The sequence below is a fragment of the Hipposideros armiger genome, unplaced genomic scaffold (genome assembly GCF_001890085.2).
Source record: "Hipposideros armiger isolate ML-2016 unplaced genomic scaffold, ASM189008v1 scaffold_648, whole genome shotgun sequence".
Taxonomy (NCBI): domain Eukaryota; kingdom Metazoa; phylum Chordata; class Mammalia; order Chiroptera; family Hipposideridae; genus Hipposideros; species Hipposideros armiger.
In genome coordinates, this window is record NW_017731998.1 from 864859 (window position 1) to 870364 (window position 5506).

Here is a 5506-nt window from a genome sequence, read left to right on the forward strand (position 1 = left end):
ATTAATTTTTTGTGTGTGCCTGTTTCCTCATCTATATAACAGAGATAAAATAATTGCCTGCCAATATTTCAATGGTGTGTTGGCTCCCAAACTAGCTACTAGATAGAAGACACTTAATTTTAAAGAGGTGATGATAGATAGAGAGATAGATAGATATATAGATAATAGATAGATGATGATAGATGATAGATAGATAGATGAGAGAGAGATAACATCCTTATTATCAGAAGGGTTTTGACATTCAACATGGAATTAGTGAAATGTTAAAAAGGTAAGGATTAGCCTATAAATGCAGTGTTCATGAGGCAATTCATGAAGCTTCCCAGTAAGTATGGAACATCCAAAACAAAAAAAAAAGATTTGGAAACTTATCTGGCAATGTTGGACTGTAATAAAGCAAAACAGTAGTGCTAGACAAAGAGCATTCCAAAGACAAATTCAACTTCAAATGGCCAAAGAGAAAAAATAAATCTCATCCCCTGCAACTGCCCTGCTCTCAGTTTCCATTTTTAGGTGTCCAATGTCTCACCTTATCTAACATGTTCAAAAAAAAAAAAAGCTAAGCATTCTATTTTTGTTATTTTTTGTTATTGTGGTGAATACTCCACCAACTCTGCCTCAGTTTCCTGAATTAAAACGATTTTGTGACACGTTTCCAACTGATGCATGAGTGAATGTTTGGGTTGCCTGAGGCAATGATGGCAAGGATCCTTCTATTTTAAAGCAATATCTAGAAATATACATTAGAGAAGACAAAGAAAAACAGAACAAAACTGTAAACCACAGTCAACATTAAAATTATACTAGAAAATGTTTCACAGCTATCCATTGACAATGACAGACCTATTTTCATAAATGCAGATACAGTTCCTCTTACATTAATGAATGTGTAAGTTGATGCAATGAAACACAATAGTGATACTGGAAAACTACAAAAGTATCAATTTAGCTGATACGTCTATCTATAACACACAGAAGTGGAAAACCACAAAGTACGACTTTTTGTCATGTTAATTAGCATAACTCCCCATTTCACACAGCCAATAAAAATTCAGGCCGATTCCCCAAATCCGTGTAGTTCGTGAGAATAATTGATGTTCACAGTCCAATTGTGAGATAGGGGAATCCAACATTCAGGTGACTGACAAGAAGATAAGAGCCTCACTAAATTTACCTACCTTTCATCATAAATAACTGCTACCTGTGCTAATAACAGCAGGTGAGTGAATCAGCAGCCATGTTTAAAATGTCTATTGTCAATAGGACTCGCAAGCACCCAACAGCCCAAATAGCTTTCTAAATTATTGTATTAATGCATCAGTAAGTAGATTTTGAGTATCTACCATCTGCTCAAAATTGTGCTGCTGTTAGTTCCTGTCTTGTTTCCTTTTCACTAATTGCTCAGATCTACACACTCATTTTTATCCCCAAGCAACGTACACGTTCCAAATGTATCCCAATTTGAAAATCAAAGCCAAAGAGAGCAATGTGATTGTCAGTTGTCTCAGGTGTGCTCGTCATTAGAATGAACTCTCCTGATTGTAAACCTGTTTGTGCACAATGAGCGATCCCAAGGCATCTGTAGTGTCCCAGTTAAAGTTTTCCCATATAATCTACTCTCACCTACTCCATTATAGTGTTTGTACTTGGGTTTCACTGCCTCTAACTCAAATTCCCAATCAGCCTGAGCTGCTCAGCCCTTAGCCCATGGGAGTTCCTCTGGCATTTTGCTGAGCTCGTGCGAATACAGTGAGCTAAACTCTACTTCCCATAAACCACACATTCTTCTCTTAGTCATTGCTCAAAGTCATGCCCAGATTACATCAACTGTCTCAACCCAGGAAGCAAAGATCCCACCTTTCTACTCCTCTGGCTTAGTAGAAGAAATATATCCTAAACCACATGTTGATGGGAAACGAGAAAGTCATCTATCATTTATCCTCACACTGAAGATAATAACCTGACACTACAGTCACTGAGATCTTGGCTGAAGTAGAAGATCGCCATGATTCATTACTAGGGTAGTCACACTGCAAAGCTCATGTTAATTCTTCTTTTCCATGAGAGCTTGACAGCAGTGGAGTAATAGATAAGTAAAGTGGAGTCAGATTATGGAAAGCCCTGAAAACAGTGCAGGAGAGTTTGTAATTTATCTGATATATTGTTTCTTAAGTAGGAGAAATCCAAGTCAAAGGAGAATTTTAGTGTAGTGACCATACACTGATTTGCTCACAAAGATCTGGGTTTTACTTATGTCTGGTGAAATTTTTAATAGTGCTATCATTCATTCACAAGAGATTCCCTATTTGGACCAGAAATTATTGTCACCCTGTATTTTATGAAGTTGATGATATGAGTTAATTTAGATTAATGAGCAAAATATCCATGGTCTATAATGCTCTTGAAATAACCTTTGGCCAAAGAGTAATGTTTTATTCAAGATCCTACCTACCCTCTCTTGGTCAAATAAATGTGCTCTTCATTCATAGCTCCTTAGTTATCTCACTTTGCCTAGGAGAGCTCTTGTGTGGAAATAAAAATAGAATGGCTCCTCAGTTCTGATTTGCAGGCAGGTTAATATTTCTTTAACAGCTTACTATACTCTCTCAAAATATCATTGGTTTTATCCCATAATAATTTTACCTACTTATTATTGAAACTTGATGTTTAATTATGCTACACTTATTTGATTTCTGGATGTCATTTTCTTTCCTTTGCTTATAGAATACTTTTTTAAAAAAGAAAGGTACCTGTTTCCTCATTTGAACTTTCAGATATAATTAACAATTTAAATCTTTATACAGTTGCTAGGAAAGGTGGGGATATGTTCTCAGATATCCAACTCTCACATTAAAATTCGGACTTAAATCTCAATAATTTAGAAATCCCCATATCAGCTCTGAAGTCTGTAAAAAGTGCAATGTAAACTTCTTCTAGGTATAAAGCTATAGAAACTATACTCTTCCATAGCATTACACAATATCTTCTCATTGCAGAGTACCCACTAAAATAAGTGGGATAAAAATGCTCATGGAGATAGGTAGAGAATCTGAATTGAACTCTGTTTGTCTGCTCTACCTCAACAACATCTAAGCCTGTTAGGGAAGTGTAGACTTATCCTTGAAGTAATGGACAATGGTGCTAAGAAGTAGACTGGACTTATTCATAGGATATTCCTGGGAAAATGGTGATTTAAATACAAAGACAGATGTTTACAGTTTGCCTTGGTGAAAGGGCTTCATGTATACCATGAAAAAAATCAATAGAAAATAAACTGGCTACATATGTGTACAGATACCAGACTCCATTAGGGGTTCTTTTTTAAGGGTGAGTACATCAGAAAAAAACTTGCTTATGAAAATACTCATCAGTAGAAAAGACAGAACATCAATTCAAAAGCTAAGAAAAAGTATAATTTTAAAATAATTTGTGATATAAACCAAAGGGTATTTTAGGAATTATACTTTGAATTTCCATATAATTCAAATAGATTCTATGAAGCAAAACATATTTTTAAAAAACAGGACAAGAAAATAAATAAAACACTAAACAAAGTATGTAAAATAATGACACTATAACTGTCGGACATCAGGCAATAAAGAACAGCAATTTCTAAGAGAGAGGGAAACATGAAATGAGCCCTACATTGACCCCAGCTTATTATGTGGAGAAAGTTCTGAGAAGTTCAGAACGGGAAACCTATGCAGAGTCCACAGTCTCCCTTGATTTAGGAAAAGGAGTTTGAAGTCTGGGGAAGCCAAGAATGCTAAAGTACACAGGGTAGAGTACCTGAAAAAGAGAGCTGCACAAGGAAGGAATTCCATCTACCTGCATCGCTCTTATAGCTTCCTGAACATCTGGAATAAACATAACTTTTAATGTTCTTGTCTATTCATTCTACTGCTGTTAACACTGATGGGCCACATTCACTTTATTGAATTTTTTTTCTCCTTATTAGAAGTTGTCTTTTCCTGATTCTTTGCATTTATGGTAATTCCTGATTTTATGTCAGAAATGAATTTTAGCTTGTTGGGTATTGGATATTTATTTATTCCTGTAAATATATTTGAACTTTGTTTTTTGACACAATAAGGTAGGGAGAAACTGTTTGATTTCTTTGGGTCTTTTAGCTTTCTGGATGAAACCAGAACTACATTAATCTAGGTTTAATGTTTTTCCTGCTGGTAAGATAAGACATGATGATGCCTGATATATGATAGTGTGAGTCTGGGCAGTGATTACAGTTGCTGTTTTTGGCATTGTCTGATTTCTGGGCACTGTTCCTGCTAATCCTTTTGAGTATGTTTTTATTTTTTTCCCCCACTTTCTTGGGTATTTCCTCAGATGCACACACTGATCAGTACTTAATTGAATTTTCTATGAAATTATCAGATTAGATTTTTTTTAAAAGACCAATATATGCTGTCTAAAAAAGTCATTTAAGTATAAAAATATAAATAAAGATAAAAGATTAGAAAATGTATCATGTTAACACTGATCAAAGAGAGGAGGAGTGAATATATTAATATAAGATTAAGGAGATTTCAAAACAAAGTCNCTGTAGGAGACTACGTGGAGTGATGTAAAGTTTATCTATAAAATTTAGTCAGATAGATCTGGGCTGAAACTGTTGTCCAACATTTTACTAGTCATTTGATTAGGAGAAAAATTTTAATGTCTTGGATATGGAAGGGGTTGTGATTTTTGAAATGGAAATAATGGCACATACTTTGTAAGTTTGTGGTAAATATAAGATAACAGAATAACATTAACAGCCAAACAAAAGGGTCCTCAAATATCAGCAATGTGTCCCCTATTTCTTTACTATGGATAACACTTATAATTGTTGAAGAACAAAGATTGCTTCCCCTTCTCTGTAGTGCATCTTCCTCTCCTCAGTTCAGGAATAGCACCTCTGTGTTACTTTTCCTTAGGGAAGAATGTGTCAGTCATGCATATCTTAGGAAGATTCATTTTCAGTGTCTTTATGCCCCTTGTCAGGGGATGTAGGCAGAGTGCCCTTGACAATAAGCTTAACACTTTTGCTCTGAGATAAAATTTAATTTTAAACTTCTCTATGTTTTATATTAGGACAGATTCTATGGTTTTGGTGTGATCTGAGACTCAGGCTAATGGATAAGCCATTATTCAGTGTTGGTAGCTGTGATGCCAGAGGGAGAAAAGAAATTCAGGTGACTCTTGCACAAGGAATTAAGTTTTGTGTCAGAAGGGACCATGTCACTTCCAGTTATGACACTTAGTCCCACTCAGCCACTAAGAGACTAGGAAGTACAATCCTATCATGTTTCCAAAAGGCTGACAGCCACAAATACTGAGCGAACTGCATAGATAACTGCCAGGGTTATGCTTTAATGCATGCACACATTATGTATGTTGAGAGCACATGCCAAAATCCTGGGCATGTAAAAACATAAAACTTGCTTTTTCTGTCACTGAAGTACATATCTGTCTCAAGTTACCATTTTGCCTAGCGGCAAAAAAAAAA